General features: G+C 39.4%; 1 protein-coding gene across 1 annotated transcript in view; it reads right to left on the bottom strand.

Moving 5' to 3' along the window:
* ADGRV1 (adhesion G protein-coupled receptor V1) overlaps positions 1-12,269 on the bottom strand; it is a 285,841-nt gene that overhangs the window by 55,039 nt on the left and 218,533 nt on the right. The window lies entirely within an intron of this gene.

Genomic DNA, 12,269 nt, shown 5'->3' with positions numbered 1-12,269 from the left:
AAAGTTGAAGAGATTTAAACTGTTGCAATGGAACAAATTATATTTTAACAAACTCCATGCATGCTATATTCATTTAATGTGATCACTCTTAGTCACCAAAGTCTAAAAGGGCATTATGCAATTTTCTATACTTAGCTTCTGAAACCACAAATTAAATTTTTAGAAATATATTTTTAAAATAAATGAACAAGTCTTAATGGCAAGATAACTATTCTTCTTCAAGTTGTTGGAAATTATATGTCATTTGCCCACTGAAGCCAAATACTCACTCCCTCCTGTATTTTTTTCCAAATTGTCCTGACTCTCCTTACCCTTTCCATTTATTAAAGTTATAATTATTTATAAAGATGTGACAGGAACATGAGTTGTTCCTAAAAAAGAGTGAAATTATGCATATAAGATGATGGCTTGAAGGATATGGAGATGATAGCTAAAGAGAGCTCCTGACGGCATGAGAGATCAGGGTTTTCTGTGAACTCCCTCGAGGTCAGTATGTGCTTTACTGCCACTGACCTACTCTGGAGATGACGCACGATAGAGCAGCCCAAGGGACGGCTCAGGAGTCAGTATGTCTAGAGAGTATGTGGTCACTGCTATCCCTATTAAGAGGGTGTAACTTACCCAGCCCTTCTGTTTGTCAGGTCAGCTCTGCTAAATAAGCTCAGAGTCAAAGCTGGTAAAATACACGTCTGAGAAGAGCCTGGGTACCTGTTTCACTGGTATACCTGGTACACCTTCTGGGTTTGCTTGCGTGGACATGTGTACTCTGTCCAGCACGTCTTGCAAGACTCCAGGATTGCATTCTGTGTCAGCTCTTCCACAGCATCAGTCAGGCACACTCAGTGAATCCCAAACCATTTACAGCAGAATCTAGCTATCTTCTACAACTCTCTTCAGAGGGTACAGGCTCAGGCAGACCAAGCTGAGATACCACTGATAACATCACTGAACAACAGGGAATTGCAATTAGAGGTGTTTGTTTCACAGAATCACAGAATGGTTGAACTTGGAAGGGACCTCTGCAGGTCACCTTGTCCAAAGCTCCTGCTCAAGCAGGGACACATAGAGCTGGTTGCCCAGGACTGTGTCTAGATCATTTTTTAATATCTCTGAGGACGGAGACTCCATGACCTCTCCGGGCAACCTGTGCCAGTGCTCAGTCACCCTCACAGTGAAGAAGTATTTCCTGATGTTCAGATGCAGCCTCCTGTGTTTCAGTGTGTTCCCATTGCCTCTTGTCCTGTCACTGGGCACCACTGAAACCACCAGCTGGCTCTGTTCTCTTTGCACCCTCCCTTCAGGTATTTACATGCATTAAAAAGATCCCCCGCAGCCTTCACTTCTCCAGGCTGAACAGTCCCAGCTCTTTCAGCCTCTCCTCAGAGGAGAGGTGCTCCAGTCCCTTCCTCATCTTGGTGGCCCCTCATTGGACTTCGTCCATGTCTCTTCGGTACTAGAGGCCCAGTACCGGACCCAGCGCTCCGTGAGTGCTGAGCAGAGGGGAAGGATCACCTCCCTCGACCTGCTGGCAGCACAGTTGTTTCCTGGATACAACATCTGATCCATTTAATCCTTCTAATTTTTAATATCTCTTAGGTATGAAAACTATTTCTGTTCCCCAAATGTATTCTTGAGTGGTCCCAGCTAGCGTTAAGACCTGAATGCACATTATCACAACCTATGCTGCTTTTAATGATTATACTAAAGCCATGAATCTTAGCACGAGTATACTTTTCTATAAAATCATATTTATGTTCTGAGACCTGTAATTTTTTCAATTTGATACATTTTTGTATTTTAGAGATCACATATACTCATTAAAAAAATCTCTGACGGGTTTAAAGTTTTCCTGTGAACACTCCTTTATACTCAGTTAATGAAAGCCGCATAAAAATCAAAACCCACTGAGATGGATCATTTTTACTAATACCCCTAGGTACTTGCTCTAAAAAAGACACTGAAAAGTTATGCAGACAAGAAATACACAAAGCCGTATTAACCTACAAAGTTTAATTTGGATTTTTTTCCTTAAAAGCAGTGGTGAGCAATTCAACCAAAACCACTACTTTCTGTAAGTTTTATTCACATATAGTAGTGCGACGGCATATGTTAAAAGATATAATTTATGTTGGAAACCATATAGGATATCACTATAGGGATCAACTGAAAATAGTAGTTATTATACTAGACACTAGGGGCACACATTTATTATTCCATTACCGTGACACATTTGCCACGTGGACCTACTCTGTGTCTCATATTCCTAGCATTGGATGGGAATAGAAGAAAAATGTACCAAAACATTAAGTTGGTGTTCCAAAACTCGACTATTCTATAGAAAAAGGCCTAGAAAGGCTGATGTGGAAACTGGAGTGAACTACGTAATTAGAAACCTTACTTGTTTAAAGAAGAGCATTATCTCCTGCGGTATAGCCTTTAAAACAAATTTAAAGAAGTTGCTTATTTTTTTCTTTTTTAGAACAGGCACTAGACTTTGTAAAGTAAGTTTTTAATCCATGAAAGACAGGGCCACTGTGCATAATGAAGTTATTTTTGTATTTCTTTCTTGGGTCTTGTTTTGAATCTGAGTCATAATAACAACAACAAAAAAATACAACTACCAGTTGAAATACATGTCTTGTGCAATGGGACAAGAGAAATCACACACTGTTAGCTTCTTCAGAGACTGTGATTTTATTGCAAGTTTCTGTGACTTCCTATTAACACTTTCTATTACCAAATTGTACTTTCTTTTTTTTGCCTGACTGTTGTGAGATGTTTTGCTACCAGCTTACATCTCTCCTAGCATCAAAAGACAACTGTTTAGCTTTCGTCCCAAGCCGCCTTCACTCTTGCCCATCTTTACTATTGTTATCTAGCTGGAGGGTCAATCTTTGGTCCTGTTCTGACTACTTTGTTCTGACCATCAACTTTGTTTTGATCCCTGATTTTGTTTTGATAAGCATACATTTCTCTGGTAACCTCAACAATGATGTATTCCCATTGGATGACTCTCCTCCACTACTCTAGCTAAACTGATTGTATCATCTTCAAGACTCCCTCTGGTAGCCTCCCAGTCTCCCATCCCACTCATGGCGTCACCTTTCCCACAAACAGCACTCCACTCCTATCTCAAAAGTTTCTAACTTACAGACTTTTGGTTTTTTCCAATTTATGAGAACATCAAACACATTATCCAAAGCCCTGTGTAGGTCTGTGTTCTTATAGTTCTATGAAAGACGCTAGAAATAATTTTAGAAATAATTGGTTTTAGTATGTATCTTCTCCAATATATAATTAAATTCCATACAGTAAGTAACGATTTGTTAATAATTTCAGAACTGACACCCCCCCAACCCCGAAACTATATGAGGTTTTTTCCTTCAATATAAAGCAATCAGACAATTTACATATTTTTTGCCAGGACTAGAATGATCAGAAACAGCTTTAATAGACAAGATTTTTTTTTTCTCTCTTGAGAACTACAGCAGATGTTCATTCAAACTAAATTGATACTTTTAAATACAACCAAGACAGAGAGATTAGGACATACAAATTAACAGACCATATCATCTTCCCTTCAGAAGAGAAGTCCTCTCATAAAAGCATATAGATTTAAATCAATTAATTGATTAAAATGACCTCACTTATTGGCCAGCCAGAATCAGGGCTTTACTTTAGTTTTGGGTTTTTTTTTTCCCTTTCTAGTCTATAAAAAGGAGCTGCTAGGCTTGTTTTCTTCTCAAGGGGGTGAAGCATGTTTATCTGACCCTTTAAGTGTCTTTGTAAAGTCTTCTGTGGCTCCTTAACCATACCATTTCCTGAAATCTGGAGAGGGATCCCAGCTACAGAAGATACACAAGGCCCTCTTTTATTTTCCCAAATATTTTTATAGCAAAAAGAGAAAAGAACTGACATGATGTATACTGGAACTACTTGTTAACACAATTATAGAATTACTATTAAACTAACAACTAACTTCTTGACGTTTACTTGTCACATAAGTTTCTCACCAGAAACTCATTATTGCCTATATTATTATTGCCACTGTTGTTGTTGCTATGTTTTATTTATTATTTATTTTAATTTTCATTATTATTATTTAATCCTGGGCACAAAGCTCGACAACTCTTGAGCTTCTCTTTGCTTTTGTCACAGCTGGATGGCCAGCAGCCTGGCACAGAGAACAGAGGATTGTGGCACCACATGAGTTTGCTCATATTGCACATGTTGCATCAGGAAAGTAGAATTCAAAAGTCAGACGCGTGAATTTGCACTTATTTTTGTATCTCATCACATCCATTTGGTGAACGAAATCTGTGTACCTAAAAAATATCCACAAAAAAAAAAAAAAGCTTGAATAATTTCTTCATGCTTACTCAGAAAATTCTTCACAAAGTAGTTGAGACAATGCTAAAATATGAAAGTATGCAAGTTAGGTTATGGTCTACATACACTACCAGATGTTCACACACTCTGGGCTTTCTTAAAAAGCAACTTGCTCTGTTCCAGATCTTGGCTTTGTTGTAGAAATAGGCTACATTACCCCTGAGATGGCACTTCATACTTCTTCTAGAACATGCTCAGAAATTTTCTACTAAGTGCAGAGCGGGACAGTCAATGGAAACTTTTTTTTGCAAACAATTACTTGCTAAAAAGTTGTTAATCTGACAATTTATCTGCAGCAAATTGTGTATGACCTGTATCTAAGCAACATACCGAAAACTAAAATGTCTGTCTTTTATGTGCTCATCCTAGATGATGATATTTATTATCTGCTTGTGATGTTTTGGGCATCTTAGCAGTCTGATAATCAACCATCTTTTGAAAACTTTATAGGTTTTTAATAGGTGGGAGCTCTGGGTTTTTAACGTCAATACAGTTGTTAAGCATAACCCTCTGAGAAGATGCGATCTCTTGCATCATATCTCAGAATCACCAATAAACTCAGTTTTGTGCTATACATTCGTTTGCAATTTCAGCTGAGAAATTGTTCCTGCGTGGGCCTACACCTAATGCAATAATTCCTACAGGAGTTTACGCTGCTCCCTCTGGTCCCATCCAACCTTCTGCTTGTATTGGAATACTGCTGTTTTTAATATCACATACCTTCACAGCTTTTGGCAGTGAGGTACTAAATCAAAGCAGTATGTGTCCAGGCAATGCTGTACTATTTTATTTCCCTTAACACCAAGCTAGAGACCGTGGTGCATGGACTCTGCACGGGCAATTCGGATTGCTGATGTTTTATGCACATGGCCATCTACAACGGTGCTAGAATAAATGCAGCAAATCAACGAGAGCAGTTCATGAGACACCGAGCATTTTAAGGCAAACAAAAAATAATGCTCATTTACTTCAAAAGTGCATGCAGTAAAATGCACAGTTTAGCAACTGTTTGAGACCAAATCGGCGGTGGGCATAGCCTCAGGGCAGATAACCACATCGGCTTTTGCAGTGTCAAAGCCTCCTGAAGCTGATGAATTCTCAGCCTGAACAGATTATACAGTTCCACTCTTCTTTTGTTTTATATTGTAACAGTAGTCATTTTCCATAAATACACTAAGCAACAAGATTCATGTTTGTGCTGTGTTTCGTTTTCCACTCCCCTGACAGGGAAAGAAATATGTGGACAATTTTGTTTGTATGAACTGGTTTTTTTAAAAAAAATTGCTCGTGTTGCTATGAACTGATGTGAAGAAGACCAACCAGAGAGGGTATGCTGAGCTTAGAAAGGGTAACGTTGGAGATGATAGTCACTAGTTCCTGAGGAAATTCAAGCCACATTCACATTTCTCAAGCAGATAAGATTCTAGAGATTTCTACAAGATTATACAAAAATTCACAGCACCAAAAGGACACCGGTTTAGACCCATAGTCTTCATTCCACTTCATGCAGTCTTCTAGATACACTAACAACAGGCCACACACCACCATGAAAACGTGGACTCAACATGTATTAAAATTCAGTGGAAGACCCATTTAAAGAGAGTGGCCCGATCTGATGTGTTTATGGCTGCCCTGGGCAATGGAAGGTGGCGCAGCACTTATTTGGAGGGTTTTTTAAGCTTTACTGGACAGATAGGAAGTTTGCAACGCAGACAAAAAAACAACTGCGTGTATCCCAGATGCCATCTTGCTACCTAACACTGCAGCGAGTGCTGGCCTGTGATGGTATCATGGAGGCAGCTATGGGATGGTTTAACACGCATGAGAATTTGAAAATACTTTTGAAGTACCATCAGAAATGACATGTTGTCCGTGCGAACCTTTTACAAAAGGCAATTGTCCTGTGGCTGAGAAGTAAAAAGCTTTTCCCTCCATAAAAAAGCTTTTCTTTATACCACGGCCTGCGTCATTACTGCCTGATGTCTGTGTAGTCTGTTAAAGAACATGCAACCCCTCCAAGAAACCTCTTTTGGTGCTTCACAGCACTTACCTCTAGAGACCGTTTCCCAGTGTGAAATTAACTCTTTCTTGGTGCAGTGTACGCACGTTACAACTTGGTATAGCCAACACGGATGTGGGAAACAGATTTTTCCCTTGTTTGCTGCAACATTTCTTTATCTACTTGTAAATTGCTACGATTTTTCCCCTGCAGGCTTCTTTTAACTGAACAGGCCTAGATCTTTCAGTCTTTCTGAGCATATTTTATGCTTAAGACCTTCGCCGGTCTTGTTGATTGCACCACTTTGCTAAAGTATTTCTTAAATGATGGGGTTCAGCACCTTTGAAAGCATTTAATCTGAGTACAGGACCGCAGCAGGAGGACTTTGCGTGTCATTAAGACTAAGTTGCTTTATTGACAGGCCAATACCATGTCTGCCTTTTGCGCCATAGCACAAAGTTGTAAACTCATGCTCAATTTATCATCCACAATATGCACAAGACCTTTTTGTGAAGAACTGGTAAACAGCTAGTTACTCCCCATCCAATTTTTGCAGAGCTAATTATTCTTGGCAAGATACAATTCTCTCCACATGTTCCCACTGAATACCACACCACTTTTTCAGAAGAGATCTCAGATCTCAATAACATTATGAATTATAACAGACAATCAATGTACTTCTTTCCCAGCTTTGTGCTGTTGTAAATTTGAATGGAAACTCCTTTATCCCAGGCTTGTATTGTATGAAGTGAATATAACATTTTCCAGTCCATTAGTAGCCAAGGAAGATGTTGAACAATAACTGAAGGACATTTTAAAGTCACGATTCCTTGAGATATTTCACCTAAGAATTCTGAAAAATTTACCTGAGACCACAGTTAGTCTGTTAACAGACTTTTTCAATATGTCTTGGAATATAGAGTGAACTTCAAGATGACTAGATATGCACTAACTTTGCTCCAAAGGTTAGAAAGGGCAACAACATGACCTAACTGACATATCAGCCTGTTGAACAGATGTAACCAAGCAAATATGAGACGTGATAAAAAATTCAGCTCATAACAAATTAAAAAGCAAAAATGAAGAGGCTTTTCTGGAAAACAGACTACTTCAGAGGAACTTTATTTCGTTCTTTCATGAGGTTACAGGCTTGGTTTATAAACACGGTTGGAAACTTCTGACACTAAACTACACAGCAGGATGCAACACAAGGAAAGCAAATTTGTAAAACCTGCTACACACCAACCACATACACTGGCTAGTTCTTAATGCTGCAGAAAAGAATTTGGAAACGACAGTGGATCACATTAAGCAGAACATGAGTCGTAACTTTACGCTGCTGCAAAGAGGTAGATGTCATACTGGGATGTATGTGCAGCAGTATATGTTGCAACACATATGAAGTAACCGTTCTGCTCTAGTCACCATTACCAAAACCTCAGCGGCAAGGTGTGTCTGGTTTTGGTGCATTTCAGAAACATGAATTGAATGAGGAAAGTCCACAGTAGAGCTGTGAAGGCTACAAGAGGCTTTATAAATGTGTTCCACTCAGAAAGACTGAAAAAATAGTTTTGATTTGTTGGTTGGTTGGTTGGCTGGTTTGTTTGTTTTATAAAGAGAAGGGACATGTATTGGCAAACTACAAGCAGGCAAAGGAACTGGCAATATATGAGTAGGCAAAAAAAAACCCCAAACAACCCAAACACAAACTTTCTGCATGTTGTAATAAATTATTCTTGCTGGAAAACATAGGCTGAGGGGCTTAAACTATACTGAGATTGGCTGATGGCTGTCAAGAGTAGTCACAGAAGGGATTAGCTGTATTACCCTGATCCACAAAAATCAGGGTTAGGTCCCTTAAAAAAGCATCCAGATACAAATTTGCAAGGTACTTTCAAGCCCAGAAATCAATACTTGGGGAAAAAAATACAAAAATACCTAAAGCACATGCCTTAGAATGAACGATATTAGGCAGCTCTTATTTCTCTTTGAACCATTCTTTCCAATGAAGCCCCTGAGGTTCATTTCTAATGTAGACAAAGCTTTGGCTTCTGGTGAACACTTGTTAAACACTTCCCAGGCAATCCACAGAGCCAAGCCCAAAATAGGAAACAGAGAAGATCAGCTGAGCTTTCTTTTTTCCATTGTAGACAATTTCTTAATTCTACTCCTTTTCTTTCCTTGCCTCCCATTTCCTTTCTCCTCTCCTTTCTCCTTTCCCATCTTCTTTCTCCTCTCCTTTCTCCCTCCCTTCCCCTCATTATCAATAACTGCAAACTATGCACATAACTGCACGCATCCTGAGAACATGCCTAGCATCTATTTTATTTACATCCTATTTGTCATTTGACTAGGATATTGCCTGCCAATGCCTGTGATAATAAGCAAGCTCATTTATATCCATAATCAGCTCAAATATTGCACAATCCAAACTGCAAAATAGGAAAAGTAATCCTTCAGACGCACAAGGGTGAAAACCACATGTATATCTCCCATCTAACAATGCAGTGTTTACTTTATCTAGTACCCAAAATAATGTTTACCAAAAACTTTACTTCCACTGCTGGTATGTCTTGCATCCTGCTCCTAGTCGGAGAATCTCTCTCTTAAAATAGGCATAGGACACAAGATAGTTTTAAAACAAGCCACGAGCAAAGATTTTTATATTTCTTTTTTCTTTTGCGAAGGGGAAAGATCATTGCAATACAATACAACATCCAAGCATTACATTTTTTTCTTAAGCCTTCGGAAAGCAACCATTAATTTCAGGTATGCTTTCAGTAATAAGATGGCACGCAAATGATAGCACTGAGAAATGCTTCTATCATCTATACTTATTAAGCATGGGCTATAAAAATTAGCTTCCAAAATTATAATAAAAACTTAGTGATGTAAAATAATTTTTACAAGGCTCTGGAGGATGCCACCACCAGGTAAAAGGGCACAACGCAGGAGACTGCAGCTGTCAGGACAGTGCTTAGACAATCAGGCCTCTGCCTCTCCAGGTGCATTTACATGCAAGTACAGCTTGAAACAACATTCTTCAACCAAATGTTGCTCCAGTGTTGGCACAATGCATCTGCTGGGTGAAGTGAAAAGGAAAAACAAGGATCTAGGAAGAATTCATGTCCTCTTGCAATACTGACTTAGTGGGGGATATCCACACTGGAAAATGAAAATCTAGGGTTCAACGGTCACGCATGGATCCCCTTACCACCCAAAATGCCTAACTCTGTTTTGCATCATTCCAACTAGATATTTTCAAAACAATGTCCAGGCAGAGGCAGACTGAGTCAAAAAAGTCATTACTCATGAAACTAGAGCAGATTTTACTCCTTCCATCCTCTGCAGTCTATCAATGCTACTTAAACACTACTCCAGGCCTTAGGGCTCTCAAAAATGCCCATGTGCCACCTGCGAGGGAACACCATACATACCCTCAGTTTGGTGTTATAAAAACACTCCCTGGTTACTGCCAATGCAACTCTCATGTGGTTTCAGATACTATGAGTTATAGAATCATAGAACCATTAAGGTTGGAAAAGACCTCTAGGATCATCAAGTCGAACCATCAACGCAACACCCCATGTCTCCTAAACCATGCCCTGAAGTGCTGCGTCTGCACGTCTTTTAAACCTTCCCAGGGACGGTGACTCCCCCACCTCTCTGGGCAGCCTGTTCCAGTGCCTGACCGCTCTTGCAGTAAAGACGTTTTTCCTATTATCCAGGCTAAACCTCCCCTGACGCAGCCTGAAGCCGTTTCCTCTCGTTCTATTGATAGTAACTTGGGAGAAGAAAAAATTGAAAAAAACCACACAAAGCAATATGTTTTGCTGCTATGAAAACTCTTGGAAGTGACCAGAGCAGATACAGCACCAAGAGCTATGTAGTTTTGGCTGACAGATACTTCTAACAAATGTGAATGAGAACCAGTCTGTGTCACTGTGTCAAGGGCCATGTATCAGCCCTTGGAATTATTTGGCATGAATATTTGGAATTTGAGGTGTCATTTTATAATTCAAAACATTTTCAAAAGTGACAAATAGTAACCTGCTCAGTTCCAGGCAGCCTAGCGAAATAGCTAATTTTGGGTGATGGTGGATACCTAACAGTTGTAGAGAGGCAGGCCCCTGCATAATTATTTCAAGTTGGTCTTGAAAATTTATACACCAGAATGTTTTTTCTCTTTGTCTTTGCTTACAGTGGTAAGATCAAACTCCTACCGAAAACCCAGTAATGATCAGGAAAATGCATCTTCTTACAGTTTTAATACAGTGTTTATGTGTAATTTAAAACCAGCTAATAATATATATTGAAATACTGATTCATTACACTAAGGTCATACTGTGATAGTCATATTCCGGTAGTTAAAATGGTAAAATATATAAATTAAGGCCTAAACATAAACTGGTCTTTCTGCAAATTTGTATGTCATAATTTCCCAGCCAGCAAAAGTGAACAAGTGCTTATGTCTGTGCTGTTTCAGAAACTGAGAGCAGTGTTTGAGCATCTTTGTCTCAAGCAGAAAACTCCAGCAACTATAGAAAAAAAAGAGCCGTAATAAAATAATGAACTGCAGCTGCGTAATGACCTGCATTAAAAGGAAGCAAGAGTTTCCATTCTTTTAAAAATACATTATCATTACCTAATGATGATGATGATAGTAATAATGATTATGCTAATAGCATTGTTTTTCTAAATGCTACACATCCCTCACCAAAAAGCATAAAAACACGACTCAGGAACAACAACAAACATCTGGCTTCCAGCATCACTACACAAGGCCATGGATGCCTTGACAAAAAGAAGTCTCAAAAGGCTGCGGCAGCTGTACTGAAGCCGAGCAATAATGGTCAGATGCACCGTGCATTTCTAGCAGCTCGTTAGTCATCGTAACCTCAGGCACACGGCGGGGCTGGAAGGAGTGACATGGCCTGGGTAAGTGGAACACTGGAAGGGAAGCACAGTGGTGTCGTGACTCAGGAAGATACAGTATGGCCCCTTTCATGATTCAGTCCTTCAGAAATCTTCGTATGATCCCACTGAGCAAGGACCTTCCCTCCAACTAGGCTGATTTTTCTACAGGACTGAGCAGGGAAGAACAATTTCACACTGGTCAGCATAAATTACAGCCGCCTCAGGGCACTCTAAATTACACTTGGCAGGCCAGAGAGGTTGTTCAAGCAGTTGAGACCGACCGAAACGTGGCATGGTTTCATATTTTGATGACTGTCCGATATGCAAGGGTTCTTCTAGCAGGAGGTCCCTCTCAGGAAATGGATTTTTTTTTTTTTGCCTGCTCTGCAACAAGAGAGTACCTCAGAACAACCAGAGAGAGATATCTGATTTATATTTGCATGAGGTGACTCCAATAAATGGCCTTATGGTAATGTGAAAGCAGCACTGGTTTACAACTGAGTCAAAGGATGCTGCTGGAGCTTTCAAAGAGTCCTGACGCAGCCCACATCCCGCTGACATCGCGCTGGCAGGATGTGGTTGCCCACCAGCTCTCCTGTATTCTTTGGAAAAACCATGCCACTTCTGGTTTTTTTCATGACTTGCAAACAAACTGCATGCTTAATCCATGCTGGCAAAATTTCATGGGCTGTATCACATTCTAATCTGAACTCTGATTTCTTTAAATCAAACTGCACTTCAGCATTAGAAAATAGTTTGAATTCTGGTATTATTAGAAAAGCCTTGGAATTGTATTTGTTACACACTGAAAATTTCTAACTAGACAGTTTAAGATTTTGAAATGATATTTACATACGTATATGCTCTTACTAGAAATATTTTGCCTATTCCTTTCCATAAAAATATATAGTCAGCTGTGAGAATTGGGTCCTAAATGCAAGCAATTGTCCTAAATACATACTCT

This window comes from Phalacrocorax carbo, chromosome Z (genome assembly GCF_963921805.1).
Source record: "Phalacrocorax carbo chromosome Z, bPhaCar2.1, whole genome shotgun sequence".
Classification (NCBI taxonomy): Eukaryota; Metazoa; Chordata; class Aves; order Suliformes; family Phalacrocoracidae; genus Phalacrocorax; species Phalacrocorax carbo.
Note: the sequence above shows the minus strand (reverse complement) of the source record. Positions and strands in the feature narration are given on the sequence as shown.